This window comes from Dermacentor andersoni, chromosome 10, assembly GCF_023375885.2.
Source record: "Dermacentor andersoni chromosome 10, qqDerAnde1_hic_scaffold, whole genome shotgun sequence".
Taxonomy (NCBI): domain Eukaryota; kingdom Metazoa; phylum Arthropoda; class Arachnida; order Ixodida; family Ixodidae; genus Dermacentor; species Dermacentor andersoni.
In genome coordinates this window covers 64,636,224-64,657,027 of record NC_092823.1, presented here as the reverse complement: position 1 = coordinate 64,657,027, position 20,804 = coordinate 64,636,224, and the positions used below count along the sequence as shown (strand labels likewise).

The 20,804-nt window shown below is 48.3% G+C and overlaps 1 protein-coding gene across 2 annotated transcripts in view; it reads left to right on the top strand.

Moving 5' to 3' along the window:
* The window catches only part of disp (RND transporter family member dispatched), a 481,275-nt gene that overhangs the window by 202,497 nt on the left and 257,974 nt on the right, over window positions 1-20,804 (top strand). The window lies entirely within an intron of this gene.

Sequence of the window (20,804 nt, the reverse complement as noted above, 5' to 3'; positions counted from 1 at the left end):
GGACTAATTCTCGAAGTGTAGTCATGTGTCGTCACGAGCGACGTCACACTGCGGACCCGAGTACGTAGGCGTTGGGATACGAGTACGTCACCGTCCGGCTTGGAGCGTGGTCGCCGCGAGGGAAAGGGAAAACGGCGTTCGGACTGAAATTTCAGACCTTTCCGCGGCGCGTAGCGATGTAATACTTTGCAGACACGATTATTGGTGCACATTGTATGCTCTGCGCTTGTCAGCTTAAAATGGCCGGACCTGGTGAGGGGACCTTTAACTATATTCCACTGCGCGAGGATATTTCCTGTATACACCCCGTACTTTTGACGCTGCTGCAAGTTACTCGTAAGATAGTTGAGGCTTATTAGCAGCTTTGAAGAATACGTCAAACAACATGATTGTCATAGCACTCGAGCTAAAGGTGAGATATATATTTATACTACGCCTGATTGGGCTGCCAACGCCACAGGCGCTGCGGGCAACGGCGTGAAACAAATTCTCACGAAAAGCAATTTCGTTGACAAAGTCTTCTGCAGTGGTATACCGAGACAGCAAAATGAAAAGAAAGTAAAAGATAGAAAGAAATATCAAGGAAAGCAAATATTATTAACCTCGTTTAATTGAAAACTTCCGCGATGCGTGTAAAAAAAGATAGGTATATACTTACTTAAAAAGCACAATTCTGACTTCTTTTTTCTTATGGAATGAGAGAAGGTATAGGCATCCGCTTATCTCCGTGGCACCATGCTCGAACACCCATGGCTTTGAGTGCGCTACTTCTAAAATTCCCTATTGATAGAGTTCGACCTATACTTTTGTTTCATTTTCTTTTTTTCACAGTGCGGAACTAGCTTTTGAGGGTATACGCCTAGGCGTCTCTGCGGAAACAGTCCTGTTACAGCAGCCGCCCGTTCGCGAACACCGATAAGTTTCTGGTCGAATCTGCCGCTCATTCAGGCGAGGTGACCCCCGGCGCGCCAACTCGCGTCTATTCCACCGGCCCCGAAACCTTAAATCGAATCCGCTTACATCTTCGCTCGGCCGGTCGATTGAGTCGATCCGCCTTCTACGTTCAGTGTGCCCGCTTTGTCGGGTGCTCTACCCGACCGGCAAAACGTCTGTAGATAAATCCGAATTTTTTTGTTTCTGACACGGTCGAGCAAACTGTTCGCTTGTCTGACGACTTCGCGGGGTGTGCTAGTGAACGTCGCTAAAGACAGATTTAAACGGTCGTAAACAAAAGAGAATTGTAGCAGTTTCGACTGGCCAAGCAGCCTTATGAAACGCTATGTTGATTAACTTGGCAAATATTTGTTGATGATTGCTGGATGACATGAAGGACAAGTTTCGTGATCTTGAATTTCTTACCGAAACCTCATCGCTGACGTGACCACACAACGCTACGACACACACACACACACACACACACACACACGCACACGCACGCACACGCACGCACACGCACACACACATATATATATATATATATAATGGTGGAGTTGGGTCATTTTGACGCAGCAATTCGTGCTGAAGTTTTACTAGATTACATTGAGTCTTTCGTTACCTGAACCCCAGCACGCGCCGCCAAAATTCATGGTACGCTGATGCCCGAACTTCACAGTTCAGAGTTTCGGAGAGTCGTTCTGCTATAGTATATACACGTAAATAGATCGCTTCGTTACTCTCTCCCTCTCTCCCTCTCTTTCCCGCCTCCCTCCACTGCGGACCGCCGTTCAGGTGTCAGCAGTCTTCGCTAGACGGACGGTTACAGAGTGGTCGGCAGTAAATACCGTTTTCTTTTCTTCCTTTCTGTTTGGTTATTTGCTATCTATGCCTTAGTTCGAAATACAGAACAAATCGCGAGTCGGGGTGGGCTGCAATGGGCGAATGCTAGTGCCCGTCTAGTTGCATCTTTGAGCGCTGCAACTGCCCCGAACGGCGCCATCCTGCAGGGGGGGGGGGTAAGAGATGAAAACAAAGGCGGTTCAACTTTATTTACAACCTCTTTGGGTGAAAAGGAACCAGCCGCGCCTGAAGTCAGCTCGCATCTGATTGCGGAAGAAGCGACGATAAATTGCGATTGTTGGAAGCGCGTGTATCCCCTTACGAGACCGGTATGACAGCCAAAAATAAAATAAGTTTTTGTAGACTGTTTTCCCACATTCAGCCGCGAGCTGACGCCGAAGCGCGAACCGCCCTTCATGTAAAGAAGCTTTGCCTGTGAACCAACTATATAGCTTTGATGCAGGTGCGTTAATAACGCGCGTAACAAAAACAGGGAACGCAAAAGGTAACTGCGATCGGTGCACAGAAGCGACGAAGGTAAGTGCGGTTGCGTGTTTTATTTTCCCGATAACGCTCGCATCCGGCGTTGGCCGCCGATTCGACGCGACGAAGGCGTTCTTCGAGGCCGCAGCCGGTGAGCATGCTCCGCTTTGAGAGAGCAAACGAGTGCTCACGAGCCCGTCTTCCAGTTGGCTTAGCCTTCTCGGCCTTAGGTCTCGCGACAGGCGCGGGACGTCTCCGGTGTCGACTCGACAGTAGGCATAGTCGCGGGCGCGCTGGTTCCCGGGTCTGCTGTTCCAGGGGACGCGGGGGCGAAAGCCGAATCGCAAGTCGTACCGGTGTCCGAGCCATCCTCGTCGGACATCGGGGTGGACATTCCGGAACGGCTTCGCTTCGTCGGCACCTTTCGGCGGCCCCGGGACGACACCGTGCTCAGTAGCCGGGTGCCTTCGCGCGTCAATGCGACGCTGCGGGCCCTCAGCTTCCTGGCTTCCATGCGCAGAGCCCGTTCGGCTCGCCGCATTGTCGAGAACAGCGTCGATGCCTGGTACGCCGTCTGCCCGATCTCTCGGTATCCCCGGGGCCTTTCGGCGATGGCCCTTCGAGCGAAGAGCTGGTTCCGCCTCGTGATCGTCCAGTTGAGCTTGAGTATCGGCAACGCCGCCAAAGCGTACCTGGCCGCGGACGTATCGCGCGACGACCGCCTGCTCTCGGAGTCGCGTGAACCCCGCAAGTCCATTCCTCCGCTCATCGATGATGCCATGGGGCAGCTGCAGACGAGCACACCAAGAAGGGCAGAGTTCGAGTAGACCTGCAGGTGAAGGACCGCGATGGTTTTTCTCGGCCGATGCTATACTAGCCCCTTGCAGATGTAGTAGATCGATGGCAGACCCTTGGGATAAATTGGCACTTGTTCTTGTTCCCTAGTGACTTCTCTTGTATCCTAAACTGCTCTGGCGGCCGTCGCACGAGGAGTGCTGCGTGTCCTCTTCTTCGTCCGCACGAGTTGGAATCGGTGGTAGCGCCAGGAGACATTGGACTCGATTGCACTGATTTAAATGTGTGTACAATGCCAGATTGAATTGTACGAAGAGCGATAGAAGCGAATTATTTTTACGTAATTACACGAAAGCGCGAATCCTCATCGCTCCGCATGCCAAACAGTGTTGTCAACCGAATTTCATTTAAAGCGAAGCTTTGTTTTCCTACTTCTCCGTGACTTGCCGCATCGTCGTTGTTGTCGGCTGTCTCGCCCGGCACGGAAGCTGTCGGTGATACGATCACCTTCGCGAGACTTCGCGGGACTCGGCACCGGGCGTGTCGGCGTGTGTTGCCAACAGCGTTTCTAACGCTGTGCCAAGTTCCAGGAACGTTTTAGGCCGTTTCTTTATTTTTTTATGCGAAAGCATCAAATGGCCCATTGAGCAAAAAAGCTGGCGTCTGTAGCAGCGAAACAGTAGCTAAATTTCCACTGCTTTCGTCGTCACGTCACGAGCGCGCCTCGACGGAGCAGTGCGGGCGAAACTGTTTCATGAGGAAAGAGGGCATCGCCGCGACGCCACGTCATCACCGCGCCTCGACGGAGCAGATACGGCGACACGACGCCGCGGGGCGAGACGGGTTTGCCGTCGGTGAGGCAGTAGAGAGTTTTAGTTTAGGGGACGCAAGGCGTTGGGGCCCCTAGCGCTTGGCTGCGTTTGCGTTTGCGTACGCAAGCAGAAACACGTTATAGGTTAGCGGCCCCAAACGCAAGCCGCAACGAGGTCGCATGCGCTCACAGCGCCATCAACGTCTGATCTTTGCTGCGTTATGATTTTTAAAAACATGAAATCAAGCATATGAAGTAAAGCACATAAAACTATTCTTATTAAAGCAGTTAATAGAGAGGTTTAGAGTGTCCGGTAGTCGGGTAAACGCAGGCTGGGGCATTGGGGCGGAGCCATGAACGGGAGCGGCCTGCATGGTGCAGTCACCTGGTGGCGCAAAGCTCAAATATACAAAAACAGCTAATATTGCAGTAACCAAGTGTATCTTACTTTGCTGCGGGTATAAATTTTTGGCAACAACACAATTACGCCAGTGCCGAAAATTAACACCAGCAGCGAAGTAGAATAGACTTGTTTACAGCAATATTACCTGCTTTTGTCCGTTTGAGCTTTGCGCCGCCAGGTGGATGCACCATGCAGGCTATTCCCGTTTATGGCTCCTCCCCAACGCCCCAACTGCGTTTATCCGAATACCGGACACGCTAAACCTCTCTAATATATATAAAAACGACGTCTGTCGACACTTGCTGAAATATTTATTAGATTATCTACCCGCTAGCTACTGGTAAATTCTCCGACACCGCGAGAGTCACGTAGGTAACGTGACCACTTAGGGGCAGCGATGTTTTCGGCCGGCTAGACAACCCAAGGACGCAAGTAGACGTAGCGGTCTGCGCATGCGCAGTACCGTCGCCCCTAGTTGTTGCGTACGCAAGCCGCTTGCGTCCCCTAAACTAAAGCTCTCTAGTTACGTGACGTGCGCGTGCGGGTGCCGCCGTCTCTCTCCCTCGGAAGCCAGCGCCCGGTCTCTCTCTCTCTCTCTCTCTCACTGAGCTTAGCTGCTACGCGTGCCTGCCGGCCTTGGTGGCCACTGCTCTTCCTCGGTCTCTCGTCACGTAGGACGTTGGTGACATGCGGCGTTGGCACCGCAGGCTGCTGCTGCTTGCTGAGTCTGGTAGCACGTACCGCTACGGTACATTATATTCGCAACGCAAGATTCGAAGGACAGCTCAGCGGCGTTCAGTTGGACATGAATGCTTTCGCATTCGCAACTCATGAGAAGGGCGTCGGTGTACCCGCTCTTATTTTTTTTTTTTTACACGTAAGTAGATGTTGGCGCTCTAATACGGCGCCTGCTACCCCTTGGCTTTTGAATAGGTAGTACATACCGCATACAGTTTCAACATATAGCAATATGCAACACATTTACAAAAAAGGCTGCGTTATCACACACTGGTCAAAATAACATTAGATTACAGACACATTCGTATACAGCAATAAGGTGAACAACAATGTTGCATAACAAAGAAATGCTGAAGCAATGACGCAAATCACAATATCATCACTTATACGCAGTGACAGTAAAAATGAAAAATATTTTTAAAATTAAAGTTTTTTTTTTCATGTGTCATAATGGCCACATTAGCCGATATCTTCAACAGATTTATTTAATTGCTATTGAAGCGCACTTTTGCGAGGCTCTTGCGGCCCATGGCCCCACTAATTTCTTTAAACTGAGGGGTGTACGGTCTAAAGCCATTATTGACCATTTAATTCGGCGTGCTGGTGTGTTATGACGCGGGCAATCTCGAAGAAGAATATCGGCTGTCATCTTAGACTCGTTCGGTATCGCGTAACGCGAAGTCACGCGAAGGTGATAGTTTCGCTCGAAATCACTGCTCTTGAAAAAAAAAATAGCAAATTAAAATCCTGGTGTTTCACGTGCCAAAACCGCAATCTGGTAATAAGGCATGCTGTATTGGGGGACTCCGGATTAGGGCGGACCACCCTGGGTTCCTTAAGGTGCACTCAATGCAAGGTACAAGCACTCGAGAAAATGGTCGCCGAGTAGAGCTTACCTTTGTTCTTCAACGTATACACCATAGAAATTCTTACAATAATTTATTTTAGGAATCTCTGTAGTATACACCAAAGAAGAAAGGGGGTTGGGGTGACTACGGTTTACCTTAAGTTACTAAATTCTCGTTCATAGACTTCACCACATGCTTTAAAGTAATGAATAAGTTAATAAATTTATGCAGATCCCACGCACTGTGGGTATCGAGGTAAGCGATACCTTTCTTTAGTGGTTGCATTGATTGACGATACCTGGCGGTCATTCTCACAGCAAATGCTTTGTTGTTTTCGGCGCATGGGGCAAGGCGAGAGTGGTGAGGTGTTGTTCAACGTCACCTCGCGTGCATCGTTTGGATTTGTCTACGTAGTTCACAGAACACCCAGCGAGACGTGTTTGCTTGAGGCGTTGATTTGCGTCATTGTTCGTCGCCTGCGAGAAGGTTGGCGCTGTTTGCCGCGCATGGTCCATCACATCGTGGCAGAATTGCTAAAGTTAAAACAGGTTTGTTGGCCTCACGGCGTAAGGCCCACGAATCTATTTTAATCAGCTTGCGGTTTTGGCTTAGGTGCCAAACTCCAATCTGATTATGAGGCATGATGTAGTAGGGTACTTGGGATTAATTTTGACCACCTGGGGTGCACTAAATCCGAGTTCACGAGCGCTTTTTATTGCGCTTAGCCCCCATCTAAATGCGGCCGCCGCGGTCGGGATCGAACCCTCGATCTCAACAGGGCCACGCCGTAGCCGTAAGTCGTATGTACGGAAGTGTTGGTTTTCTTGACGACCACTCGCATAGTGTATTCTTCTCGTGGCGCTGCTTCAATGTGACTCGGCGTCCGCATGCCCTGCGTCAGTTGCTGGCGCGCGCAAACTTGCGCAACGTTTATTTACCAGAACTAGCAGAAACTTGCCGTAACGTTCCTGAAATTTACACTTATCTAGTTGGTCCGCAACTGTGGCCATGTCTAGTAGTAGCGTTTCCTTTACTGAAGAGTTCCCAATCGAGGCTTGCCTTGTGACGTCGCCTACCTCCTCTCCCGCGTTCATCGCATGTATGCGAGCTCCCTATGGCCGAGGGGGGGGGGGAGAGAAATCCCGGCCGCGGCGGCCGCATTTCGGACGGGATGAAATGCAGAAACGCCCGTGTACCTTGCATTTGGGGCACCTTGTAGAACGCCAGGTGGTCGACATTAATTCGGAGTGCGCCACTATACGGCTTGCCTCGTAATCATGTTGTGGTTTTGGCACAAGTTTCTTCCTTCAACAATGTCGTTAGTGTGGATGAGTCGGACGACGCCATGGGGCAGCATCCCTTTTTACATGCCCGACCTCAGTAGCATTGCACGTACCCCGACGTCCTTGCGTTCAAGCGCCCTGGTTAGGCAGTGGTGCTACCAGTAAACTAGCAGTCTTTATGCTTTTAAGTGTACTTAATCATATTATCTGTATGTGGCGTATCTTTTATACTCGTCTCAAAGCCTACTGCAGCCATGGTCACATTTTTACTGCATATATATTTTATGCACTTTACAGCGAACTTCTTTAGAGCGCAGCTCTTAGTGCTTGAGTTTTTTTTCCCTTTTTTTTATCCTTCTTTCTTTCTCACCTATTGCATCCCCTTGCCCCTCCCCCAGTACAGGGTAGCCAACCGGAGATAATCTCTGGTTAACCTCCCTGTCTTTCCTTTGCCTTCCTCTCTCTCTCTCTCTTAGGCGCCCATTCCTGCGTTGAACGTAGGCGTTGGCGTCATGGGCGTAACCGAGCGATCGAGCACACTGAAAGATGAAAGAGCGAACGCGGAGCGCAGCGGGGGATGAAAAAGGGCGATAGCGAAGAGAGCGCGAGGAGGAAAGCGGAGGAGGAGTGTGCAGCAGAACCATCAGGCGGAAAGCGGAGGAGGAGAGTATGGCGAAAGGCCGAGAAGAAAAGTGTAGCGCCGTGCAAGACGGGCTCTGCGGCGACGACCGCTGAGGGATGGCGCCGGAGTAGCGCTCGTCGTCTGTTCGCCAAGACGCCACCGATAAGGCATGCGGCGAGCGCGTCGACCGATACCTTTGTTTAGTGCAAAACAACGGAAAACAGCAACGGACCTGTCGTCTTTCTTGTGTCCGTCGTGTTACGCTGAACAAAGTAGTTATGGATCGACCGATGCCATATGTGGAAAGCAAGCGCTGCATGAGCGGAGGTCTGTCTGCGGCGGCCGCTGTGAATTGCGCCCGTGCGTCGCCCACGCGGTGCCTCTCGCGATCTCCCGATTACCGAGGCAGTAGCGGCACACTTCGCTCCGTTTACAACGTGCCGCACGAGACAGATTGCCTGCGCCAGCCAATATATCGCGAAATGAAAACACGTGTAGAGCTGCGCTCGAATTTCGCATCAGGGAGTGTCGTAATCGTCGAGGCACATTTTTTTTTTTTGGCCCCCCATACATACAGCCATGTTACGCCTATCATTAGCACTCCATTTCTCCATTCACCACTGGCCATCAGGGCTTGGTGCAAATCGGCCATATTTAGCCTTTGCGCCATAAAATCGCAATAATCTTAACATATAGCATCTGCTCGTGGTGTACGTGTTTTTCTGGTATGTTTCTTCGGTGCAACACTCATTCTCTTTTCTGTTTTCTTTGTTGTTTGCAGGTAAGCACAGATGCACTCCATGTCGGCGCACTAGCGTTTCCACGGAGAAACGGGGCGAACGGCGCTGATGCACATTGAACCGGCGACGCCGAACAGTCGTCACATACGTAAGCTGTTTCCGTATTAGAACTGTTTAAACATTTTGTGACGGTTAGACAGCGCGCAATCACGCCGATAGGAATACACAGCGCTACAAGAAGCCACACCCGTGCTTGCTTACGCTTAGTTAGTTTTCCCCTTTAATACTTCTGCATGCATTTTGTTTCTGAATGACCAGTTTTTGACACAGACGTGCAAATTCGGGTCATGAGCTTTTTCTTCCTTTTTCATTTCCAGGAAATTTATACTTATAGTACATTCAGAAATAGCGGTTTTGACTCTATGAGAAGGCAATGTCTTTAACGCGTTTCATTCTATTCTCTCGAGTTAGGTCTCTTTTTTTTTTCGGTAGTTTTCGATAGTGGAGGCATGGAAAACATGCACAGCGAGCTCTATTTGTTTGTTTGTTTGTTTGTTTGTTTGTTTACCAGTGCGGCATGTTAGCAACTTGTGCAGGTCGTGACCACCGACCTCTCCACAACGTAATATGTTATAGCGATAAGGGTAGATATCACAGGAGAAGTGAAGCCCTGCAGCCATTTGGCAGTTTGCCACCGAACGTGCGGCGATCATTTGTAATTTCAGAAAGGCACGAAGAAATGAAACATGAAGAGTGTATTCACCTTACGCCTGAGACAGCGACCGCAGACAGCAGTCTTCTTTCTAGCTTTTGCGCGCATACACTTTCGCGGACATTTCACGTATAGTCAATGCGTGCCTGTTGCAAGCAAAAACGTGTGGCCCGGTGTTGCTATTAAGTGTATCTGCTTTCGCAACCTACGCGAGTGCGGCTTTTCCGCGCCTCTTAAGGCGCACACGTTTTGGCAAACGCGTATGAGCCACAACTTCGTCGCGAACAAAAAAAAAAAAAAAAACGTTTTTCGTAGTTTGGACGCACGAGCTGCAATTGAAGAGTAAACTGGAAGGTTTTCCCTCAATGCCAAATTTTTTTTTGTACTGCACAGTCGTCAACTCGAATTCGAGGCCTCAAAATTGGCGTTATCGCGGAATCCCTGGGCAGTGCGTGTACTTTTGCCGCAAGCGAGTACGTGTGTATGCGCTCGAAACTATCGTAAAATCCAGCAGAAGAAGTTGTATATGTGGAGGCGGGATTTATGGGCTTGTCTGTGAAGGCGGAGGTGAGAACTCATTTCGTTTAGCGTTGGTGCAGCAGTCATTTCGTTGTTGTTGAAAGTTAATGTAATCCAATAATTTTATTGAATGCACGAATAAAAAGTTTTTTTTCAAACTTGTGGTGTTTTGCGCGCCAAAATTACCGTATCATTGCGAGGAATGCCGTGGTGAATGACTTCGAATCAATTTTGACCACCTGCGTTTTTCTAGCGTGCACGCAATGCATGGTGCGCGGGCGTTCCCTGCACTTCGCCCTTCATCGAAATGCTGCCGCCGTGGCCGCACCAAATTTTTATATCTATCCTATCAAGGGCTGAGTATGTACTTTCGGTAAACGGAAGCTCTCTCTTCGAAGCGGCATAATTGTTCATCCTAATAAATGTTTAAGCTCTTCCTGAACGCCATTTTAAATCCTTCAAACCAAAGATGTCGTCCAGGATATTGTAGTTGCTTTTTTTAATTAATAATAGCCGCATCGCGAGTGTTCGTTGCAATAATTTTGCCGGGAGCGTAAACGTGCAACAATGAATTATTAGAAACTATGATTGTTCGCGGCAAGGAGGAAACATTCTGAAAAACACATGATGACGATGCTCAAGGTTCGACAAAACTCAGACATCTGAGTGAATAGAAAGTCTCATGATTAAGAAGCCTCCAGAAGTAATTCAGAGCAAATGTTAATGCGCGTCCTACATTGATTTCAAACTAGTCTTCCTCTGTATTTTTTTTTGTCTCGCATCCGCCTGTGAAGTAGAGGACATCGTAATGGAATGTCAGGATATTCTCCAGCGACACCCGTAGCGAGTGTCCACCTTCCAGAAGCATTGGGATCCTAAAAAAGATATAAACATTAACTGGTCAGTAGTTGAGATAAGTAAGAGTTCTTTAGAGTACTGGCGTATAAAAAGCAAAAGAAGATACTCGTAAGACCGGAATCATTGCAAGGGTAGGTAACGGTACAATACAGGGATTGAGGTTTTGTTAGGATCAGGATCACATCGGTAAAAAAGGCTAGGTGGCGATAGATGCAGTAAAACCTGTTTGAATCAAATGGCCTAGGTGATAATTTCTCTCCGCCCCGTTACACATAGGTTGCCAGTAAACGTCATTATAATAATCTCCAGCGCCTTCACCTTTTATATACGTTCGTGGTGCACGTGAAGGGGAATGAGGGAAAAAAGTTTTGTTTGGTTTTGGTGCCACCGTTTGGTCCATTTTGGTCCTCATTTTAACGTGGCTTATATTCAGAATGCGTCCAAGGGTTTCACTCCCTTATTCTTTTCCCGAGATTTCACAATAAAGGTCTTAATACGACTGCCAGTATGATTAAGCCGACTGCTAATGACTTCGTCTCCAAATCAATGCATCTGCGTCTTTATGAGATGAGGGTATAGCTACAAGCCTCTTCGAGGCCGTCATCAGGTCCACCGGAAAGCGCAAGTCACTGCGACGTACGCTTTGCATACGCTGTATGTAACAAATTAGTAACAGAACTGTGTGTGATACTTACTGTAGCAGGATGGTGGGCAAAATTTTTGCAATTGCAAATGCAGAAAGAAAGAGAGAGAGAAAACAAATTACAAATTACGCTATGCTTCACAACTAAGTAAAGTGACGCTAAGACTAGCGAGGAGGATTCAAATTGACACGTATGCTGGTTAAATTGGGGCATAGTGATACAGAACTCATCAGAACACAAAGGAAGACTGGCGTGCACATAACAAAACACGCTTGTATGATAGAAATACAAAAGAGGCCATGAGTGTTACGAATGGGCGGTGCCCGAGGGCTATTCCAAGAGTTCGTACTAATTGCAGCAAAATAAATAAATAATTATATGGTGTGGCGTCAATGTTATGCCTAATAATTCTTCTCAATACAGCTTTTATATATCTTAGAAAAACTTTAGAACATATCCTAAGGAACATTTTATTGAAAGTTAATTTGACTTTCCATAACATGCATTATGCCTTTGTATTTGTCTGATATGGGCGTGCCGTTATCAGCGTGTTTATCGCCTGCATTGCACTGATCGCGGTCCGCGCTAAAATTTAGTTTAATGTATTCTGTTTCTCGTGCACCCCGTAATGAGTTTCGGGCTGCCAATTTTGTTCTTTGCTTTAATTACTGCCACAATGCCAGCTGTTCTGTAAGGGAGCTGATTCCTCGTCAGCCCTATATCCGCCTTTTGTTTCGGCTTTCTGTTTAGTTGAAAGAAAATGTAAAACAAATACAATTCAAATTATATCCTAGTCGCATAAGCCGGGGCCTCCGGCGTCGGAAAACGTTCCGAGTAGAGAGATGCTAGAGACGCGTCTGGTCCTTTGATCCAACGCAGTCTCCATTTTCCCCCTTTATGAATCTTACATAAGCCTGTGGAGACATGCAACACGTGAGCATGTCACCTCGCGCCGGAATTTCTGCGTTTCCGGCGCCCGGCTGACGTCATTCAACGACACATGTCCTTGCGTACACGTCTCGAACAGACGGCGCAAAGCAAACACTATGGAGGGTGTAGGTTAAAAAAAGGAGGGAAAAGAAAGAACTGGGAAACGGCAGAAAGCGAAGATGAAGTCTCGGGTGTTGTATGCTCGCGATTCTTTTGTCAGGAAAGGCCTCGCTTGCGTGTGGATAACCTGAACGCACTTTTCTTTTATTTTTCCTTGCCCTTCTGTCGAGTGGCTGTCACGACGCGGGAATGCCTGTTATTGTGTTCTTGTGCTTGCAGGCTCGTTTATGGCGTACAGTTGTTTACAGAAGGCAGCGCCCCTGACGCCAGTTTCTTGGTTTGCTCCTCTCTTTCTGCGTCAGTCTTTTTTTTTATTAATGCGAAAGCTTTATGTGCCGCAACCGCCGTAGTCGGCGTGACCGAAAGGAGGTACCAAACGCGGCCGACTGTGCAAAAAGTAAAAGTAAAAAAAAAAAAAACACGTAAAAAATGCTCGGATTGATGTCAAATTTCTCATGGAAGTTTCTGTAAACAAAGTAAACTACCGCCTTTTAGAACAAAATTTGGCACATTTCGGTCTGGGTATCGTGTCCATTTCGGCCCATCGGTATCGTGTCCGCGAGATCTTACGAGCTTTAACTTTCATAGGTTGGCAGGTATGATACTATGTCGCCGGCTCCGCCCAAACAAGTCGATCGTTCAAGAGCAGCGCAAAGACAGGCGTCATTCTTCATCGCCTTCCGCCATCGAGATTCTCTAGCCGTGCCATTACGTCATCCTAAAGACCCTCCATCAACGCTCCAGCGCCGGTTTTGCTAAGTAGTGCCGCTTTTTTGCTAAGTATAGCGCCAACATTTGATGTGCACCGATGTTCTCTGATTCGTCGTGCACCACTTCCGCTTCCCCAATTTGCGCTTCCGGGGTGCCCGTTACGGTCGTTCCACTTCCGGCATTTCCAGTTACTCCATTTTCGCATGTTGCACGCTCGCACCTCTATGCAGTAGTGACGTCGCTTCCGGCCGAAACCAGAAGCTGGCACTACGCGAGTTCCGCTTGGCGCCGGAAGCGGAGGAGAGTGGGCGAGGGAAGGGCGCGGAGGAGCCGGGCAGGTTGGCGGTACTTAGTCGGCGAAAACGTGTATGTAGGGGCATTTCGTCATCTTAGTTCCTCTATAAGTCCCGTGTGTTTCACTTGACCGCGCTATGCCCCGGAACATATCATCGCTCTACGAGCGGCTGTCTGTCCTATAGTCTTGAAATGCGAGCAGACGAACAGACGGCCAGACGCGCAGATTTGTCAGGAACGCATCGTCAGGCGAGCAGACCCAGCACGGGAGCGTTCAACACATAGACGAAACGAAATAGACAAACACAGACGTACGTTTCAGTCTATATCGGCACACTGAATACGGATTGATGAGTCGGAGATGCTCAAATGAACGAACGTGCAGTCAGGAAGTGCTGCTAGACTACCGCACAAAAGGCATACATACATACATACATACATACATACATACATACATACATACATACATACATACATACATACATACATACATACATGTAAGTGCTAGTGAAGTAACAACCTATGAACGGAACACAGTTCAACGGAGATGTCTGGAAGTCGAGATATATACAATTTATGGATGCGAGAGGGGCGTGGTTTGTAGGGTCCTTTCGGCCGACCGGCTTTCTACTTGATCTGGGAGGCAATATTTGGTCGTTGTATGGTGGCCCCATCTGTCATAAATATTTCCTTCATTTAGTCTTTTTTTTCGTTTTGCCGTGTTTTTCGATTTACGGCCTTCTGCGAGCGCAATATATCTGGGGCGCTTTCAGCCATCTTCCTTGTGTAAACAAATAAGTCTTTTCGACGTCGATGCATTTTTAAAGCGAAGCTTTCTTCGCCTATTCGCCAGTTGGGGTCGGTCGCAATCTTGGCGGAGATATTTGTGGATATATATACAAATGTTATGTAAAAGTACCCGCAGAATGTGTGATATAATCTTGTATGCCGACCAAGTTTGCGCACCTCTGTTCTGCATTATAAAAAATTAAGTTCATACACAAAACCTTTAAATATGACGTTGGCTCACAGGAAATTAACACCGGTCTGTTAATAGACTGGGAAATTATATATAGCGTATTGATTGATTTACTGTAGTAGCAAGTAAACAACTTTATTCTGGAAAACCGTTAGTTTCCTACAAGGAGATGGTTGTCATGCCGTGCGTGGTCGCCACCTCCACAGCGCGTTTTAATGTCCTGGAGCTGGGTGTCCAGGCTTGTTCTTGTTATGGTTCTGTCCCAGGCTTCATTCGACGGTGACTGTCCTATAGGAGGTCTGGTGGGGAAGGTCTTCGCTGTATCCGCTTTACTTTTCTTGGTTTATTTATTCGGCTTGTGCCACTGGGCGTGTGTGCCCGTTCTTGGACCACCCTCCAGAATCGGTATGCCCCGCTGAGACAAAAGAGGTGCAGAATTATTTTCTGTCATCACTATTCTTCCCTCAACGAGCGACATACATCGCCTTTGTCCTCCTGACACGCACACAGAAAAACACACATACACACACTCTCTCTCTCTTGCACGACAAATAACATTAATTACTAGTTATGCGCATTCTATTTGCATTTTTACATATGGCCACACAAAATACGAAATAACGTTTGTGAATTTTGCAATTAGCAAATACCTTTTCACCCCAATTCAATTTCAGGAGATAATCCACTTGTGCCCTTGACGGACGTGTTAATTTTTCAGACAATAATGATTTCCCAAGTAAGTTTTAGAGCAGAACAACTTTTCTTTCATTTCCACTTCATTGATATTTATCACCGTGTTATCACCTTGTCGCTGGCGTGGTACCTGTTCAGTTGCTCGTGTGCCAGTAAGCCCAGTTTAATAGAACTTATTTAATAAGGATCTTACCGGCACTTCTGAAAGCGCAAATCTTCAACAACCACATCCCGAAAGCCCACTTTGCTCTGCAGAGTGACAATAGAGACTTTTAGCCTGTCCGCTATTCCGGTAAACAGGAGCGGTTTGGGCGGATTGCCGGATTTGCAGGAGCGTAAACGTGAGTGGTCAGAGCGGTGCAGCCGCCTGATAGCGTAGAGTTCAACCAGACAGAGCTAAAACTGAGCTACAACTGCAGACACAGAGCTAAAACTGCAGTAACCCACTATATCCTGCATCGCTACTGGTTCAAATTTTTGGCCGCAGCGTAAATGTGAACACGATTACGCCACTGCCAAAATTTACACCAGCAGCTAAGCAGAATAGAGTAATTAGCTTTGTGTTTGTGTGGTTGAGCTTTGCGCCACCAGCTGGCGCCACCAATCTGGCCGCTCACGTTCGCGCTCCCGCTAAAACGGCAAACCGCCCGCGCTTGCCGGAATACCGGACACGCTAAAAGTCTCTATTGTCTCAGCGATGGTAGGCGTTCTTTTCACAACTTCCTTTAAAATCGCGCTGTCGCCTGCCCCTTCGCCCATAGTTAGTCGGCTAATCGGTTATCCATGTTGGAAACGCACGCAAGGACAGGACAAGAATATGCGGGCGTAGGCCCTGTCTAGGACAATTGATGGATTTATTCAGCCTGGAAGACAGGCACAGAGCAGAACGGACGTAAAAGGCGTTGGCAAATAGACTTCGCTAGAGCTGTGTAGTACTAATCAGTCAGTATAATCGATTTGTCTCGCTAAGGGCTGTGTGAAGCGCCGTTCTAGCGCTTCCTGAATCCTCATGTACGCCATACTGGTTTCCGATGTCAGCTCACAAACGGAATTGATTTCAATAGAGAAACAGCGCCTGCACGGGGCAGGCGGATATTAATCGATAGTGCGCTCACTGTGAGCCAGCCTTTTAATTGCGCGTATGGCAGTGAACGAAGGTGCCGGAAGGTAGCGAAGAGAACAGGCAACTACGTCAAATGAAGCTACGAAGCCTACAGGTGAAAGTGGCGCTCTTTGGCTAGGCCTGACCCTTGTGCCATTATACCATACGCATCAAAACCGACGAAATCTACTGAACTAACGTTTAGCATTGACAATCAGTAAAGGGTGGTAGCGCGTCCGGTAATGGTATGAATTACCAACCAGCTTAAGCAACCACCCTGGTCCGGTATTCCTATAAACGTAGGACTGGACGTTTTGCCGGATGGGCTGAGGCGCGAGCGTCAGTGGCCTGCACTCACGTTTGCGTCTTCGCCCATCCGGCAAAACAGCCAGTCCGCTTGAGTTTAGCGGAATACCGGACACGCTACAACTCTATGATGTGTCACGTGTGTATGCGGGGGAGCTGGGAGCGTCCCGTAACTGCGTAGTCGGTTGTAGGAGGAATCCTATTTAGTGGAGGTGTCCGAATGCATTGCAACCACCTCGGGTTTCGACCCCATCGGAACGCGGCCATCGTGGCCCGAAAGCGAAAGCGCGGCCTTGCGCTCTCCGGCACTGCGCCAATGCTTTGAAACGCTGAGGCTGGGATTTTGAAGAGATGCAGTTAAAGACGCGATGAGGTGCTAATACCACGCGGTGTCGTCTTCTCTGCGGTGTTGCCGATTTGGCACATTCATTTAGGGTCTCTTAATATTTTTCGGAAATGTCTGCGAATTCTGCCGTGTTGAGTTTCTTACTGTTCATTTTTGATGACAGTGTGGTTACTACTAATTCTGAATGACAGATCACCTTTGGCGAGACGTCGCAATCTATCTCCTCGGTATAGCTGATGCGGACCCTTTTCATGGTGAAATGGCGGCCCGTTTCTCGTTCTTCCGTCGTTTTCTGCATACAGTTGGAGAAATTGCTGTCGCTTCAAAAAACAAAAAAAGGAAAGAAAGAAAGAAAGAATGAAAGAAAACACGTTCCAACCGTTCGCGCATCCGTCTTGTCCTAGCCGTGCTCGCTAAGTATTTCGCCGATCACTTTGCTGTAAAACCTTGTGCAAAGCGCTTCATCGCTCCATAGGCGCTTCCCGTGCCGCTTTTCTTTCTTTCTTTCTTTCTTTCTTGCTTTTTTGATCTTGCGTAAGGATTATCTGCCTGGCTTGAATTCATCGCTTTGTCCTTGTCTGTTCACGCTGCTGGCCTATTTCGTCTCCTCCTTTAAGCTTACGCATCGGATTGCCCCCATTTCCTCGGTAGTGCTCGCTAAACGACCTCGTCCCTATTTCCTGCACCCGGTGCAGACGCGGAAAGTGTCCCCGATTTCCCTATTTACTCGCGGGCTTTGCTCGAGAACTGTTGGTAGACGGCGACGTGCGCTGTCCGTTCGTGCGTGTCTTGTACTTTTAGCTGATGCTAGTACTTCTTTTCATTAACTTCTTGGGTCTTATTTATTAGTTTCCTTCACTTTGCATTCTCTGCTGAACGCTTTCTTTAGTGTATATTCCGCATTCTCCCTTGATTCTCCCTTGAGTTTGGTAAAGAAATCAGAGAGGATTATTATTATTATTATTATTATTATTATTATTAATGCGTTAGCATTAGGAGTCCCAGAGTGTAAAAAAGTGTGTGTCCGAAGCGTTGGAAACAGGTCATGTGTAGATAGAGGTATGAAGGAATGGGAAAGCTGTGCGCTTGTGCGTGTGCTTGTCCGTGATTGTTAACGCGACAAAAAGAAAACGAGGGGCCGTTTTTATTAGCCAAATCATAAAGAACCAACGAACAATGACACGAAAGACAGTATAGGAAAAAGTATTTGTAGGTTTTAATTGAATGAAATAAATGATTAATAACTCGAAACGAAAGTACATGAAAAATAAATCAACTGATCGCAGGTGAGATACGAGCCCATGTCTTCGCATTACGCTTGCGAGAGAGCGGTAGAGCGAGAGAAAGGGAGGGAGGGGGACGGATCAGGCAGTGAGCGGAGTCAGCTCCGAGGGGTACTAAGAAATTATCGTGCAATAAAAGACAGAAAAAGCAATCTAGAAAGGCAGAAAGAAAGAAAAACTACATACTAAATGTTCTACCTCCCTATACTCGTAGCACAGAGTGCTCTAAGCTGGCGTTACCAGCTCACTTGGTAGAGAAACTTCTCTTCAGCTGCCGTCGTCGTCGCTTCTCTTCCATCAGAGATGGGACGCCATAGACGTTTCCACTTGGAGAATAGACATTATGTACACAATATTTACATGGACAGCTATTTACAGTGGTTCTGACGTATCAACTCGACATAGCCGATAGTGCATAACACCGTTCGTACATCAAGACCCTTCGGTTACACTGGGACCGGCGCCTTAACTCGGCAGAGCCGAAAGTGCAGAGCACCTTTCCTGCGCCCGGAACCTCCATGAGAGGTCGAGAGCCAGGTTTTAACGCTTCAGTTGCTCCTGTCGGATCCCCTCGCGGCAAATCACGACACCCCAGTGACCTGATTGGGACAACTTGGCTGTCACGCATTGGTCACTCTCTCTCTCTCTCTCACCCTCTCTCTGCGTTCCTCGGAACATTCAAAGAGATAGAGGGAGAAAAGGGAACCGCCAAACAACAAATAAGCAAACAACATCCCAACCGTCCTACTGTGCGACATGTACGGGAATGTCTCCCGACATATTGAAGAACACTTAAGGGGAACGAACATCGGCGTCGACCCGTCCTCGCACCTTAATTAAAACCATCGAGCACTGCGTGCCTCGAAGGTGCACCCCTGCCGAAGCGTACCCACCGATTCACCATGCCGTATTACGCGTGGTTCGTCTCCTCCGGCGGGCCCACAAGACATAGTACACAGATGGATTGTATATCCGGTGCCAGTCTGTCTTTCCAGAGACCGTGCATCGGGTCACCGATCCCTCTGGCTTTGGAGTCGCCCCTTTGTCACCCAGGCATGCCCGTTGACGCCCTCATGACGCTTTGCCCGTGGTCCGTCCCAGGCAGGGCGCCTCCGTCCGCGTTTCCCAGCCAAAGAACCCCCAACGTCGCACCCTTCCCCACGTTTCCAGACCGCACGTGCGACAGGTTACGATGTCCCGAGGTGGCGACGCGGGCCCTTTGCCGCCAAAGAGCGCCTTCTGACTCACTCACCAAGCGCCCAGCTGGTTTTGCTCTCGGCGCAGTCCGAAAATGGCGATCTTCCACAATTCTGGGGCGAAATTACTTCTCAGCCCCTTTGCCGTTTGTCACCATCCTTTAAATACATGTAATAATATCACGAAATAAAAATGAAACGGAAAACAAGGCAATGTGAATCGGAGCATTGCGGTTAGGCCTGGTTGGTCCGCTCTCCCACTTGAATAATGGACAATCTTTCAACGTCGGCCACGTATTTGGCTTGCATATGCGATATCATATGCGATATGATTCAGTTATTATGGAGGTATTGTAATCTACGCACGAAAAAAGAAGAAGAGAGAGAGGTTTACCATCTGTTCGTTGATGCCGTTCGTGATAGTTCTAAATTTGCGGATAAGATATGCCTCTCCTTGCTTCCGTTCAGGAGAAGAGTTGAAGCTGGACTGGAGCAGGGGACGCGTATTTTGTCAAATGTATTGCTCTGGCAGACGGACATGTTATGAAAATGGTAGATTTTGGGGTACGCGAGCGTGAACTCTGTGGCTATTTAGACGGAGTCTGAACACGGTCCCAGTCTGGCCTACGTGGTGTTGGTCGCAGACATTCCAGTGGAGCACGTAGACCACATTACGAGTGTCACAATTTGAGAGGTTCCCTAATTTTGAATGTAAAATTGGAGGAAGCAGCCTTGGCCATGCAGGTTGAAGTCAAACGCTTGTAGACTTTGCAGCGTTGTTGACTGTGTGTCGCGAGAATTTAGTGTAGCCCTTGAGGAAGGTCGGTCAGCCGACCGAAACTGTTGTGCAAATAATGAGTAGATATAACCAGGAAGTTGTGCTTTTCGTCCTCCTGTATATTTGTAGGACAACTGACGTGTCTTACTTGCTAGGCTCAGCTTGATATCACGAAATTCTCATTTAAGCGCGGGAAATTCAAAGCGCCGCATCGTAGCCGCGAGTTGGAACGGTGTCGCCGCCTGGCGCTCACTGCCTGAACGATGCGTCGTGTGGCACGGCCGTGATCGAGGCGGCCGTGCGTGTGGATAGCGCCTCGCGTTGTCTGCTACAGTCGGGCACAACTCAAGTCTGCAGTGAAGTCCCGCCCACGCCCTCATAAACGCCAGCCGCTGTTCCTCCGCGAGGCTGCAAATAGTTCGCACTTTTCCTGTTACCTACATAAGGCGATAACTACAAAAATTATAAAAAGTTATAAATTATAATCGCGTAATTTTATGCGTTTCAACTCGTCTAATATAGTGGAATGGCGAAAGCCTCCATTCTTTATTGAATTGAAATAAAACGCTTGCTTCGCTGCAACTATTTGCTGTCAAGTTTCACTTCAGTTGGCAGCGAAGTTTCACGAGTAAAACAGGCTCAGCAATGAACTGAACTGCACCGAGGATTTTTCAAGAGTGAAATGCTCAAACTCCGTACCCTTTGTCCATGCCTGTTGCACACCTCATCGCTTCAAGAACAGCAGACGCTCCGGAGGTATCCAGGGGCCGTATTCTGTAGCGGTTCCTTTGGGAACCGGTTCCTTTGGGCTGTTGCCATTGGTCGGCGTTTCGT